Consider the following 15,878-nt stretch of genomic DNA (forward strand, 5'->3'; position numbering starts at 1 on the left):
GAAGTGATGGAGAAAGCAACTGGGCCTCAGAGATCAGCTCTGTGATCTGAGCTATGTTACTCTCTGCGAAACTCTCTAAATTGCTATGTCTTCACTTCTAAAATAAAGATACTAATTTCCTATTTCATGGGGTTGTTGAGAGGTGCCAAGGAACACAAAACAGCTGACATAACTTGGCAGATGGATGCTCACTAAATGTTCATTGCTTTTTCCTAAAATATATTTTTAGGGTGAATGAATGAATGGATTTACACTTACCTGAAAAAATTCAGTGGCGTCACATGAATAAAAAAGTTGTCATGAAGGAGTTAATGAAGGGTTTATGTTGTCATGAAATATTGCTGTTGTCACACAACAGCAAAGGATCATATTGTTAGGAGCCAAATTAGTGTTATGAGTTTTCATTTCAGTGAAATTGTCAGAGAGGGCTTCTAAAAGGCTCTAGTCTGAACAGTATTTTAATTTCGTTTTATACTGTAGTACATCTAAATGGAAACAAAGAGACAGTCACAGTGATAATTGATTAGGTCACTTGGAATCTGTTTATTATTAGTGTGTTGAAAATGCCTTTTTGAGTCAAAACCACTTTACTTGATCTTTTTATGACTTTGGAATTTAAGAGCATATTCCAGTTCTCCAGAGTTGTTTCCAAGCTAGTTTTTTTAATGTATTATTATATCCCAAGCGGGGGAATAAAAAACACTTAGTACTTATTCCCACTAATTTCTCCTCTGTTGAGTATAATCCATCTTTCCATTTGTTCCTCGTCCATTCTACCACTCACCAAAATGTAGTTTTGGAAAGACTGAAATAACTTACTCAAGACTACTGGGTGAAAGAATTTCAGGATCAGTTTTCAAGATTTTCATTCATCTTCCTGAAACTTCATATCCTTACAGTTGTCGGCTACAACTCCAAATCCCTGAATTTGTCATCACCATGTATTTTTAGAGAAATTGCAGAATGGCCCTGTGCTTTGAGGATTGAAAAAAAATAGTTTCAACTGGGGGAAGCCTCAAGAAAGTCACATACACACCAAAAGAAACAGAAAGAGTCAATCTATGGAAGGCTGCCAAGGAAGCAGAGGAGGGCAAGGCAAGTAAAGGTTGTTTGTGGTGAGAAGTACAGGAGGTGGGATTTGGGCTTTGTAGTCTGCTAGTTGCTATATCAAATTAATTTTCAGTCAGAAGTGGCTCAAAGCCATCTCAATTTACTTACAATTGGCCAGTAGTCATTATAATAAAAACAATATAATAACTAATATTTCCTGAGATAATGCTCAGTAAGGTATTAATACTTTGTAATATTAATATATTTGTATTAGTGCTTGGTAAAGTACTTTGTATTAAGTGTATACTTACTAAATAAGTGGTAAGTACAATGTTAAGTGCCTATTGTGTATTATGTGCTTTATAAGCATTATCTCAATTAACCCTCACTCTTGCCCAGTGCAGTAGGCTCTTTTGTTCCCATATCACAACAGATGAGGAAAATGAGGCTGACAGATGCATGCTAATCAGGGGTCTAGCAGGGAAAAAATGACCTCTGTAAAGGGTTTAAATAAAGGGTTTAATGAAGAATCCCTTTGGCCTCTTTATACAGTTGTGGGTAGAGCTAAAAGGAACCAACAAGTGAACCAGCTGTGGAAGAGGGTCCGCTGCCCAAGTCATGGCCCTGCCCAGGGAGTTGGTGAAGGAGTGGGACCAACTCCCTGCCCTCACATCTGCCAGTTCCTCCCATTGGCTAAGCCATTTAGATGCCAGAGAGAAAGGTAGTCCAGTTGCTGCCTTTGGTGGAGGTTGCTGCCTCCCAGGGCACAGAGCAGGGTGGAGAAAGAAGGAAAGTGGATTTGGAAGGGTAAGTGGGAAATAATCTCTTATATGAATACATGACTTGCTCATGGTCAGTCAGAATGATTTGAAGAGTCATGCTAGGTGGCATATCACAGGTCCAAATGAACTGCTTCATTATTGTTTGTAATACCGGTACTGGAACTGAAATAGAATATGTTACCCATTTATGGTCTACCTATGACAAGTTGAACCTTCATCCTACTGAGGCTGAAGAGAAGAAAGTAGAGACCAGAGGTGGGTGGAGATAGCTGACTCCCAGAGCTCTCCTCATGGTAATGAGCAGGGCTGGTCTTCTTTGAAGGTTATGATCTTAGGGGCTAAAGAAACCTTCTGCATAAAATAAAATTACCTCCCTATTTTCTCTCAAGGCCTGGAAACTGCAGTTTCAATAGATAACACCAAGTAGTATAGTTTCACCATCAACCAAGTTTAAACTTTGATCCCTTCTTGCTCACTCAACAGGGATAGTGAAGATAAAGGGAAAATATAATTGGCAAAGGGGTAAATATACTTGGAAAGTGTATTTTGCTGATAATAATAATAATAATGTTACATTTCAACTAAGCACAGACTCAGGTAACCTTTTTAGCTTATTAATTATATTTAAATGCATTAACTCAAGGAATGTGTAATGCCAACCTGTGAAGTAAGCAAGACAGATATTGTGGGCTCCATTTATAGGCAATTCTTAAGTCTTGAGGCCTATAAAATCACTTTTTTGAAGTAAATTTCTCTCGCTCTTCATATATATATATATATATATATATATATATATATATATATACTGCTTTATATATATTTTTTATACATAATCTTTAGGGACTCATAAATATGTGCATATGTATATGTGTGTGTGTGGCCCCATACCAACCAGGTAAGAATTTTTGTGCACCAGCCCTGGTGGAAGCAGAGAAAGCATTATGAGCAGATGACAAGTTTTAGAAGAGAAATACTGAAAAAGCCATCCCTGACACCTTCTTCATTACAGATATCCCAGTTTAAGTCAGGCCTGAACTAGAAGGAAGCTTTATTTTGGATTAGAGATTTAAAAAATCCCAGTCCTCTCCAATGCAAACATTTCAACCTTCTAAACATATTTCAATTCTTTATTAATCCCTGAGAGTAACCAGAAAAACTATGGTATCTGCTGAAGATTTTACCCAAGTCTTGTAAAGCACAAACGGCAGCAAAGAAGAAAGTTGCCTTCTGCCCGCCTCTGAAAAGTTCTGCTCGATTCATCAGGTAGACACTGAGGGCAGTGGGGACATGGAGGGGCAGGGAGTTTGGTGGCAGAGGCAGATGGACTGGGTTGAGGAATGAGAGGGATTAGAGAAATGAAGATGGTGAGAATAGAAATTTATCTTCTTTCAAATGGGAAATTCTCTTTGGGTTAGTCATTAAGGTAAAAGAAAAGAGGGGAATCAGCTGGGAACGGATGTGCAATCAATGAAGAAGTTTCTTCTTTTAAAGAGAAAATAATGGAAATGTGTTTAAATACTATGTGGATGACCTAATGGAGAGGCAAGGGTTAGAGACAGAAGACAGAAGAGACAAGACGTGGCATACCATCCCAAAAGGAGGGGAGAAGGAAGGCCCCAGGCTCGGGGGAAGAGGCTGGACTTGGATGGGACGGAGGGCGCCATTCAGCAGAAAGGAAGGAGGAAAGAATGGCTAAAAACAGGAGGGCTTGTGTGAATCTAGAAATGCAAAACTAAGATATTTTTTTCTAGATTAGTTGTGATTTTTCCTTATGAAATTAGAAATAATATAAAAGCATAAAATAAAAAATTGACCTATTTTTTTCACTGATTCTGTCTTGCATACTAGTGGCCAACAGATATTTGAGAATCCAATAAATGGGTAAACTTCGACATCCTTTGTGTTTTTATGATTGATAACATTTTTAGCAACATTGCTGAAAAGAAGGTTTTGAAAATCCCAAATGATCACTTCCAGCTAACTTTTTGTACTACCTATAAATAAATCACTTTACAGTTTGGAAGTCCCCTATTCAAATGTAAACAGGACACTCTCTCCAATTCACTTTACTCATTCTTTCTTTTCTTTTCCTTTTTTTTTTTTTGTATTAACATCAGTCAGCAGGGCCCAAAACTTCCTTCATTTTGTGAGTGCAAATTAGAGAAAGCAGTGGCTGTTTGGAGTTCCTGTGGACAGGTGCCAATTTGCATTTACGGTCTCTGATCGTTACTGAGCATGGAATGTTCACAATTTGTTCTGCTTTTTGAAGAAAAACAATGTTGATACAAAGGTACAGAAATTAAATAAATTCCCATGTACCCATCACCAGAATCAACAAATCCAAACATCTAGTCATATTTACTTCAAATCTTACTTTTTCTTTTTATAAAAAGTCATAAAACATAACTAATAAAGTTGAAGTTTCCTTGAGTACGAAAAAGCTGATAGACAGAATGAAGACACAGCAGAGCAAAAGGGTAGTCAGCTGACCGACGCCCCTAGAAGAGACTGGTGGGTCTTGGCAGTTTTGCGGAGAAAATGGTGACATAGCACAAGTGAGGATACTAGCCTAGGACAGTAGGGGCCCTCCTCTTGGCTTTAGCAGGAGGAAAGGGGAAAAGGATGGCTGTCAATTCAGAGTCGATGGCAGGAAATTGAAATAATTTTTGTCTTATGATATCTAGTTTTTTTTTCTGTGAGATTGAAGCTCGTTTAAGTCTACTCGTTTGTTGAGAGTGAAGAGGAAGCTTCTGTGCTCTGGAGCCTGGGGAAAATGGAGATTTGAAACAATCCTTGGTACAGGAGGTAAAACAGGACCTGATATGGTTCTAGCTCAGCAAATTGCTTCCTCTGGGACTTTAGTCAAATCTCCTGACTTTTTTCTGTAAAATGATAGAAGTAAGATAAATAGTTTCTAAGGTTTTCTCAGGTCTTGAAACATGAGGCCTACTTCCCAGTTCCCCGGAGCATTGGAAAGGCTTCCGAAGACTTCACCCAGCACTTTCAGACTAGGAGTGCTCCGAGGCTCAGTCACCTCTATGGTGTGGTTCTACTTTTTTATAGAAACCCCCTTCTATAATGGGCTGGTAGACTTGGCTGGTTGAAAATTTCAGTATGTATCTCCTCCTGTTGACAAATGTCACGTTGTCAGCATTAACTTCATTATCCATGGAAACCTTTTCTTTTTGGAGAAGATGGTAACAATCAGTCCAAAGCCTTGAGTATTTCATGCCATGTCAAAAAGTCATAAAAATCAACAAATATCACCACTGAAAAGGATTTTTCAGTCTTCATCCAAACATTTATTCAGATTAGGGGTTCATATGGAGTATTGCAAGAATTGCATTGGCAGTTTTTTCATTTTCTGTGATTTTTGTGCTGACCTATGCCAAAACAGACTTGACTATGACAAGTATAAGCTCCCAGGAATATTGTGTGGGCATGGTCACTATCACTGTCTTTGTCAGTGTGACAGCGGACAGATTTCTGCTGTTTCAATGCAGCTCAGAACAGTATAAACCCCCTTATGAACTTAGTTTAGCAGCAGAAATAATTTTTAAAAATTGTTTGCCAGTCCTTCTTCCAAACTTTTGGTTGGCTGAAGTTTTCCCTCCAGTAGATTTCTTAAGAAAGACCCTTGGGAACATTAATTCATGCATTCTCACATGTCCAAAACCTTGCCTTTAACCTTGAAGGGCAATTTGGTTGACATTATCCCCACTCCAAGCGACCACAGCCATGAGCCTCCTATCCCTTCTTCACTGCATCATTGCTTTCCTTCTCACTCTGAAGATAGCTGGCATAACCAATTTTTCATGAGCATAGTTAAGATTATTAGTTGAAGGGCTAAGAGATATTTAAATTGACATTCAGTGCAACTATACTCTACAGCTTTGGTGTTTATGCCTTTAGGAAAAGGTTGCATCTGTTCTCTGAGAGCTGGTTATTAAAACAAGAACAAAGTGGTCTTGGATGAGAGTTGCGTGGAAAGATATATTTCTAATCTGTGTATTGCTTGAGAACAAAATAAGCTACTCTGTGAATCTTAACCACATATTTGGTTGGTGTTCAGCAGTAATTATTAACATTCCATGCCTATCTGTCTATGAGTATTGATTCCAGTTTCCCTAGGGAGAACAAGAAAAACAACAACAGCAAAAAACTCCCCAGAATCCTTCTCTTTGCCATGAAGGAACTTGCATAACAATATAGTATTGTCTCTATTATTGAGAGGATAGTAACATAGCTCTTTAATTGGGATTTTTTTCTTTAAGTTTCAACATGACTAAATGAGCAGCTAACATTGTTTGTTCAAGATAAGGATCTTTTACGGGAACCTTTGTAAAGGGGAGAAAAATGACAGCCAACATACAACAGAGTGCTCAGGGATGTGTAACTTCAAACAAAGTAATATTTTTGGTCTGGACTCACTCTATCCTAAGAAATGTTTCCTTCCCATTATTAACCTTTCTCATTGAAATTTGAAATATGCTTAATTTTAGTGAGTTGGAGAAGACATGAAAGAATTGTTAGCTCTTAAAATCAGCACAAACACAGAAGTCATCTCACCAAATTATCTCACTTTCCAGATGAGGAAAGAATAATCCAACCTGATTAATACCCTCACCAAGGTCATATAACTGATAGATGTAAGAGTGAAACCAGGGCCAAAAATGGCTCATGCATCCCCATATAATTTTTTTTCTGTCAACTGATCCTAATTTTGGAAGAGAAAACAAACTTAATTAATTAAGTCAGATTGTCTGAGAATCTAGTCTGTAAAGGGTCTTCATAATTTCTTTGCCCACTCATTGCCCATTTCTTACAAAAGAGTCAGCAAGAGAGAAGTTTTAAGAAAGCTTAGTTAAAAAATATTGGGGAGGGAGTTCAAGATGGCAAATAGATCCTGAGCTCACCTCCTGTCGCTGACACAGCCATCTACACCTACGCATGGAATGATTACCTCTGAAAGGGACCTGAAAACTGGACGAACAGAGCCTCTGCCACAAGGGACAACACTGTGTAGAGTAGGAGAGAGAGAGAGAGCTACAGTCCTGCTATGAAAATTGCCACATCTCAATTGTAGAGGTTCATGGTCAGGAGGAATCTCACAGCTACAGAACTTTTCCCTGAAGAATAAGAAATCTGAGCTCCACATCAAGCCCTCCAACCCTTAGATCCTGCACAGGAAAGACGAACCGCCAAAACACCTGGCTTTGAAAACCAAAGGGGAATGTGTCCAGGAAAACTATGGAACTGTAGGGGAAAAAAAAACAATTTTAAAAGGCTCATGCACAGACTTAATGCACCCAGAAACCAGCACAAAAATACCATATAGAAAAGTATATGGGTCATAGGTGCAGGAGGCCCACTTATTAGTCTTGAAATACTTGCAGTACAGGCAGAACACAGTTGGAGCTCTCCTTGGAAACTGACACATTGGGAGCAGCCATTTTTGTGATGTTGTTCTGTTCAGCTGATGTCAGTTAGCAGGTACCATTTTGGGATACTCTCTCTAGCATCTAGCTCCAGGTGGAGTAGTACTCTACCAAGAGCCCCACCTACCCTACATTTTAGCCAGAACTTGTAGCCAACTGGATGATAAACCTGCACACCATTCTATCTGGCCTATATCTGCTGAACTCTTATCCAGGCCTCATAGCTTGCTGGGTAGGGCCAACCCTACCCACCAGTTATTTTTCAGCAGTCACATCTGGGTTTCACAGATAATTGGGCTAGGGGCCAGCTTCACAGCAGCTGCAGCCTGACCACAACAGAAGGGTGCATGCCACCCACAGTGGAGATACCCCTGGAGAACATGGCTCTGGTGACCAGACAGGAATGCACTGGGCCCCAAAGGATGTCTCTTGCATAAGACCACTTCTTCAAGAGTGAGAGACATAGATGGCCTACCTAATATAGAGAGATAAACACAGAGAGGTAGGCAAAATGAGGAGACAGAGAATAAGTTCCAAGTGAAACAATAAGACAAAAACCTCAGAAAAAAATGAAACCAAACAGAAATAAGTAAGCTACCGAATAAAGAGTTCAAAAGTAATGGTCATAAGAATGCTCACTGAACTCAGAAGAAGAATAAATGAATACAGTGAGAACTTCAACAAAGAGCTAAAAATAAAGGAAAGTACATTTTTATACTAGATCTGCCAGAACGGAATAATATAATAACTATAGGAAAATCAATAGCAGAATAGATGATACAGAAGAACAGAGATCTATCATCTGAAAGACAGATTAGTGAAAATCACCCAAGCTGAATATGGCAAAAAGCAAAACAATATTTTAAAGTTAAAATAGGTTAAAGGATCTCAGGAACAACATCAAGCATAATGTTATTCTTATTACATGGGTACTAGAAGGAGAAAAGAGAGTGAAAAAGAATAAACTTATTTGAATTAATAATCATTGAAAGCTTCCCTAACCTGGGGAAGGAAACAGACATCCAGGTCTAGGAAGAAAAAGAGGTTCTAAATAAGATGAATCCAAGAACTTCTACACCAAGACACATGATAATTAAAACCCAAAAATTAAAAATAAAGAGAGAATATTGAAAGCAGCAAAAGTAAAGCTCCTAGTTGCATACAATAAAACCATCATAAGACTATCGGCTGATTCTTTAGCAAAAGCTTTGCAGGCCAGAAAGAAGTGGCACAATATATTCAAAGTGCTGAAAGGAAAACAAAGCACTACAATCAGGAACATCCTGTCCAAGAAGGTTATCGTTTAGAACTAAGGAGAGATAAAGAATTTCCCAGACAAGCAAAAGTTAAAAGAGTTTCCCTTACAAGACTGGCTACATAAGAAACCTTTGAGGGACTTTGTCAAGCTGAAATGAAAAGGCCATAACTAGTAATAAGAAAAGACATGAAAGAAAAGAATCTCACCAGTAAAGGCAAACATATAGTAAAGATAGTGGATCAAACACTTATAAAGTCAGTATAAAGATTAAAAGATGAAACTAGTAAAAACATCCATATCTACAATAATTAGTTATGGGATACACAAAATAAAAATAGGTACAAGAGTAAAACATAATATAAAAGCATAAAATGTGGGAAGAGAGGATAAAAATGTAGTGCTTTAAAAATGTATTTGTATTTAAGTGACCACCAAATTGAAATAGTTTCCTATATACATAGGTCATCATATATGTACCTCATGGTAGCCAATAACCAAAAATTATTTTAAACACACACACAAAAGAAAAAGAATCCAAATATAACACTAAAGAAAGTCATCATATTATAGGTGAAGAGAGCAAGAGAAGAAGAAAGAAACAGAGAAAAACTGCAAAAATAACCAATAAACAATTAACAAAATGGCAGTAAGTACATACCTATCAAAATTACTTTAAATGTAAATGGATTAAATTCTCCAATCAAAAGACATAGGGTGGCTGAATGTATAAAAAAAACAAAACCTGTCTATATACTGCCTTCAAGAGATTCGTTTCAGAGCTAAAGACACACAGATTAAAATTAAGGATATTTCAGGCAAAAGGAAATGAAAAAAACTGGGGTAATAATACATAATGATAAAGGAATCAATTCAACAATAGAGGATATAACACTTGTAAATACCTAGGCACCAACATATGAGCATCTAAGTACAGGAACAAATATTAATAGACAAAAATTGATAGTATACAATAATAGTTAGGGTACTTTTAAACCCCACTTATGCCAATGAATAGGTCATCCAGACAGAAAATCAATAAAGAAACATTGGCCTTAAATGACACATTAGACTAGATTGACTTAATAGATATATGCAGACATTCCATCTACAAAACAGCAAAATACACATTCTTTTCAAGAGAACTTAGAACAGTCTTCAGTATAAATCACATATGAGGCCATAAAACAAGCCTCAGTAAATTTAAGAAGACTGAAATAAAATCAACCATATCTTCTGACCACAGCGGTATGAAACTAGAACTAAATTACAAGAAGAAAACTGGAAAAAATGCTAATGCATGGAAGCTAAAAAACACACTACTAAACAACCAAAGGGTCAGTGAAAAAAAAAAGAGGAAATTTTAAAAATACCTCAAGATAAATAAAAATAGAAATCCAACATTCCAAAATCTATGGGACACCTCAAAAGCAATTCTCAGAGGGAAGTTTATAGCAATACAGGCCTACCTCAAGAAACATATCAAATAAACAATCTAACTTTATATGTAAGGGAAGTAGAAAAAGAAGGACAAAGCCCAAAAGTGAGTAGAAGGAAGATCAGAGAGGAAATAAATAAAATAGAGACTAAGAAAACAAAAGTTCAATGAAACTAAGAGCTGGTTTTTGAAAAGATAATATTGAAATGATCTTAGTCAGACTCATCAAGAAAACAAGAGACAGAACCCAAATAAATAAAATAGAAGTGAAAGAAGAGAAGTTACAACTGACATTACAGAAATACAAAGAATCATAAGAGATTACTATGAACAATTATACCAAGAGATTAGATGACCTAGAAAAAAATGGATAAATTCCTAGAAACACACAATCTTTCAAAACTGAATCAGATCAGTTACTAGTAATAAAATTGAATCAGTAATTTTTAAAAAGCTTCCTAATAAACAGTAATCCAAGGCCAGATGGTGTCACAGGTGTATTCTACCAAATGTTTAAAAGAGTTAATACCTATCCTTTTCACTTTAAAAAAAAAAAAAGAAATATGTTCTTCCAAACTTATTCTATGAGGCCAGCGTTATTCTGATATCAAAACAAGATGAAAACACTACAAAAAGAAAAAAATTACAGGTCAATATTCCTGATGAACATCTACACAAAAATCCTCAACAAAGTATTATTAGCAAAACAAATTCAACAATGCCTCAAAAGGATTATATACATGATCAAATAGGTGTTATTCCAGGAATCCAAGAATGGTTTAACATCCATCAATCAATTAATGTGATACACTACATCAACAAAACAAAGGCTAAAAATCATCTGATACAATTAATAGATACATTAAAAGCATTTGACAAAATGAAATGTCCACTTATCAAAAAAAAGTCTCAACAAACTGGGTATAGAGGGAATGTACTCAAACATAATAAAGGACATGTATGACAAACTCACACCTACTGTTATACCCACTGGTGAAAATCTGGATGTTTTTACTCTAAGATCAGGAAGAGGAAAAGGCTACTACTCTTGTGATTTTTAATATAGTATGGGAAGGCCTGACCACAGTAATCAGACAAAAAAATAATAGGTATCTAATTTGGAAAGGGAGAATTAAAACTGTCAGTATTTTCAGATGACATGATAAAAATATATATATATACCCCTGAAAACTTCATAAAAAACTATTAGAAGCAAATGAATTCAGTAAAGTTGCAGAACACAAAATTAATATACAGAAATCTATTGCATTTCTACATACCAAAAACAAACTAGCAGAAAGAAAAATGAAGTAAGCAATCCCATTTACTATTGCATCAAAAATAAAATAAAATACCTAGAAATAAAAACCAAGGAGGTAAAAGAACTGTACTCTGAAAGCTATAAGACATTAATGAAAAAAATTGAATATGATACAAATAAATGAAAAGATATACCATGACTATGGATTGGAAGAATTAATGTTAAAATGTCCATAGTACACAAAGCAATTTATAGATTCAATGCAAACCCTATCAAAATACCAATTATATTTTTCATACAACTAGAAAAAAATTTATCCTACAGTTTGTATGGAACCACAAAAGACCAGAAATAGTTAAAGCAGTCTTGAAAAAGAAGAACAAAGCTGGATGGATTATGCCTCCTGATTTCAAACTATAATAGAAAGCCATAATAATCAAAACAGTTTGGTACTGACACAAAAGCAGATACATAGATCAATGGAACAGAATAGAGAACCCAGAAATAATCACACATTTATATGGTCAATTAATCTATTCATTTTGTATTTTCTTGGCTCCAGCCTTGGAATCAGTCATTCTTCCCTAGAGGTTTGGTTCCTTATACAAGGGGAGACCCACCCCAAAACCCCAAAATGTATTTATAAAAATTATATATTTATTATTATATGTTTAAACTTCAGCCACCTTCAAAGTATTCTCCATTTGACGCAATACACCTATCAAGACTTTTTTCCATTGCTCAAAACAGTTTTTCAACTCCTTGATTTGGATGCCTTTTAGTGCTTCTGCTGTTTTTTTATGTCGCCTCTTCCACATCAACAAAACATTTCCCTTCAAGGACTTTTTTTTCATGTAGGGAAACAAGCAAACAAACAAAATAAATCACTTGGGGTGAGATCAAGTGAATAGGGAGGGTGGGGTGTGGGGCTCATGCTGTTTTAGATCAATACTGCTGAACACTGAGCGTGATGTGAGCAGGTGTGCTCATAATTCACCCATCATGAAATGGGCAAACACGTTGAGTCTTAAAAAAAAATTTACTGAAGCATAATGCAGCCTCTCACAACAAGGTCAGCTGGTACACTGATACAGATGGGTTCCTAGAACACTCACCTAGCAGCAGAAGCCTGTACAAGAGACCTGCCCTCCAGAAGATAATTCTGGGTTTTTATGATTCCCCCCTGTAATGAAGAATGATATTTAAAAAGCAGAATCTGGGGCCCAGGTGTATGAATTGCCATTTGACAGTTGCAGCTCCTGGACTTTCTCAATGGCAAGAGCTAAAGGAAGCACACACACATGCACACACACAGTCACACCCATATTTTTGGTCTCTTTAAACTTGAAATTTATTAAATTGGATAATTTCTTTATATTAAAAAAAGTCATGCATTCAATATTCAATTTGAGTCATTTATTTCATCAATATTTGAGAGGCAACAGTCTGTATGGAAATAGTAATGAGTTAAGAGACAGGCTGAGATCAAATTCTACTTTCGTTGTTTAAGAGCCATGTAAACTTGGCCCAACTACTTACCTTTGCCAATTTTGTTTCTTCATCTAGAAAACAGAATGAATAACATCTGTTCTCAGATATGGGTGAAAATTAAGATAACAAATTTTTCATACACCTGACACTCTACATCTCCTTCCTTGTGTTAGCCAGTACTCAGTTACATGGGATAAAACATTTTTAGTTTAGTTATGAAAGATAATTTTATTTGTGCTATGTAACTCAAGGTTGGAAGGCAAGACGGAGGTGCATGGTGCAAGCAGGAAGCAAGGCACTGTCAGATTGTTCCCATGTGAAGTCAGCTGGAGCCCACGCAGACCTAGAACCAGAGACAGCTGAGAGCAAGAGGGTCTAAAGTGGTGATTTAAAGAGCGAGAGAGAGATGTGCAAACAAACCATGGCTGCTGTCCTGCACTGTAGACAGGGATTGTGAGCTCTAGGATCTGACTTGTATCACAGGCCGCTTGTTGTTAATGCATGTATGTCTTAGGCCAGGTGTGCAGTATCCAAGTTAATCCCAGCTCATATAATACATATTTCTAATATTCTGCTATACCATATTGTTCTCGTCCTAGACTTTGAGTCAGTAGCAAATATGACTCACCTATTTGAGGCAGCTGAGGACATGCCCCTGGGAAATGGAGAGACAGGTCAAATCATACTCACAGTTATAACTCACAGTCCCATCATCTGAACTCAATGGCCTTGGAAATCCCAGACAAGCATTTCTGAGCTTCTACTCATGGAACTACAGGGGAAACACAAATCAGTAAAACACAGTCCTTACTCTTAAGTTGCTCATCATCTCACTGGGAAGTAACTATAATATCAGGCAAAATGTAATGACAGTTGTGATAGCAGGGTAGGTAGAGGAAGGCCTTGCAAATCCCGTTATATTTGCAAGTGCTTATACTTGCAAATACAACGGGAACTAACTTCTCAAGTAGAGGAAAGAGCCTGAGCAAAGGCACAAAGACACGAAAGTGCATTGCGAGTAAAAATGCTGGGAATGGAATGGCAAGTCTCCTAGGTGATGAGTGTGTGGTAGACCTGCAAAATGGGCCTCGTCCCTGTTCATGTCCTTCGTAAAACTTGTTATAATTAGTAAGTGTGTATTCATTTGTTGATTTATTTGCTTATATTTTCTAATTTCTTTATAGGTTTATGGATTTATAATGTAAATTAAGCATATACACACACACGGGTGGGCAAAAGTAGGTTTACAGTTTTGAGTAAGCAACACAGAGCTTTCTCATGCATTGTTTATTTACTTAATTATTGTATCATTTATTTGTATCATTACCATGCAAACAACTGTGAACTCAGTTTTGCTCACCCCTGTGTACAAACTGCGTACTGTCACCACCCCAGCCATCTACCACTCACACTGCTTTTCATTTCTAATAAGGGTTCTCATGTTCAGAATTCTAGAAGGAGACAAATATTTTCATCATCATTACTAAAACATCATGTGTGTGGATCTCTTGCCCATTATTCTATTTCAATATTTGGAGCTATTGTCTTGAGAATACCTTTGGTCCTGATGAATCACTTCCTTCTGGCTCCCATTGAGGTATCCTACCTGGTTCAGGACTTTGCAGCCCGTGGGCAGAATCCCCTTGAACTGATTTTACTTGTGCAGGGCTGGCTTTGAGTCCACTCTTACCTTTGTTCACAAGAGACAAAGGGAAGAGGAGTTTTTGCTGTGCTTTCCTTAGAAGTGGCAGAGCAGGTATGATTCAATTCAAGACCGTACAAGAGATTTACAAATTTAGCTAAATAGAAGAGAAGTTTTTTTTTCTCCCAGGTTCTTATGTTTAAAAATTTGAGAGAATTTCCTCATTTATCCCCAGAGATTATATGACTCTGACTTGGTGACTGCACAGCAGCATTGCATTTGGGCTGTTCAACCTTGATCTAACTCCAAAATTGGAGTCTTTGTCCTTGACTCTTTATCTGTAAGTGGGATCTATAATGCTGATCTCATGCAAGAGGAGTTTAATGACTTGGCTGAAAGAGTGGCATAGGTAAAGCATTTCGTATTCTGTCACCTGTATTGAAGAAATATACTAAGCACAGTAAAATAGAAATTTATGAGACTGCTTACCTAAAAATGTAAAATTATTAGCTCAGATTCTCAGTATCTATCTGTCTTGATACTATTCAGAACTTTTTGTTATTTGGAAATCAAACCATGTCTTTATTGAATAACATGTGCACACTACATAAATATGTAATTAATTAACACATTTTAACATTTTGTATTACTCTTAAATATTCAGTTAGGAGTAAAGCCCTTTAAAACACTACTGATTATATCTATGTCTGTGTGTTTGGAAGTCAGGTGTAGGTATTCAAGACCTGAAAGCATCCACTTTTAAAAGAGAGAGAGATTGAGCAATCACGGTGTCCTGTGGCAAATTTTTCTACAATGTTAAGTGAGACAGAATAGGCAACATCAACAAGAGAGTCTGATGTTCCCAGTTTGAGCAGCATACAGCATAGGCAGTCTTAAAAAAATGAAAATGGATAATCCAGGCCAGTGGATATCCTTTAGCCAAGAGAATGAGAAGCCATATCCAGACAGGCGAGCTGAAACAGAGTACAAAGGCAAGGAGGTGAGTCAGGACCATCTTCTGAGGCAGGCCCAGTGACCCAGACCAGGAAACTCAGAACAAAGTTCTGAGTTACCAGAACTTTGGCAAGAGGTAGCCAAGGGTTTTGGTTGATAGGCATGGAGCCTGGACAACTGGACACTAATCTCAATATAAATATTTTAGTATTTATAGTCCCATCTCTCTAGCTCTAGAAATTACCCATTTATTGCCTCTCTGGGAAGTTTAAAGGTTTCCCAATTGACTCATGGTTCAGACATATCCTGGTGATGTGCCTTGATGTGGGTCTTTTTTGTTTGTCTGTTTTTCACATCTATTATATGGGGTTTTATGGAATGAATAATCCCTCTTCACAATTTCCTTGATTTTCAAAGAGGATTCTACTTTCTCTGGTCCATTAAGTTAGTTACCACTTGTCCATTGTTACATAGCTTCCTTTTCCACTCAGTTTTTGTCTTTTAAATACTTTCTTTCATGCCAGTTTAGTGGAATTTGAAGAGTTTCAATCTGTGTTAAAGGGTGGG

The sequence above is a fragment of the Phyllostomus hastatus genome, unplaced genomic scaffold (assembly GCF_019186645.2).
Source record: "Phyllostomus hastatus isolate PE091 unplaced genomic scaffold, TTU_PhHast_1.1 phas_scaffold_1674, whole genome shotgun sequence".
NCBI classification, from domain to species: Eukaryota; Metazoa; Chordata; class Mammalia; order Chiroptera; family Phyllostomidae; genus Phyllostomus; species Phyllostomus hastatus.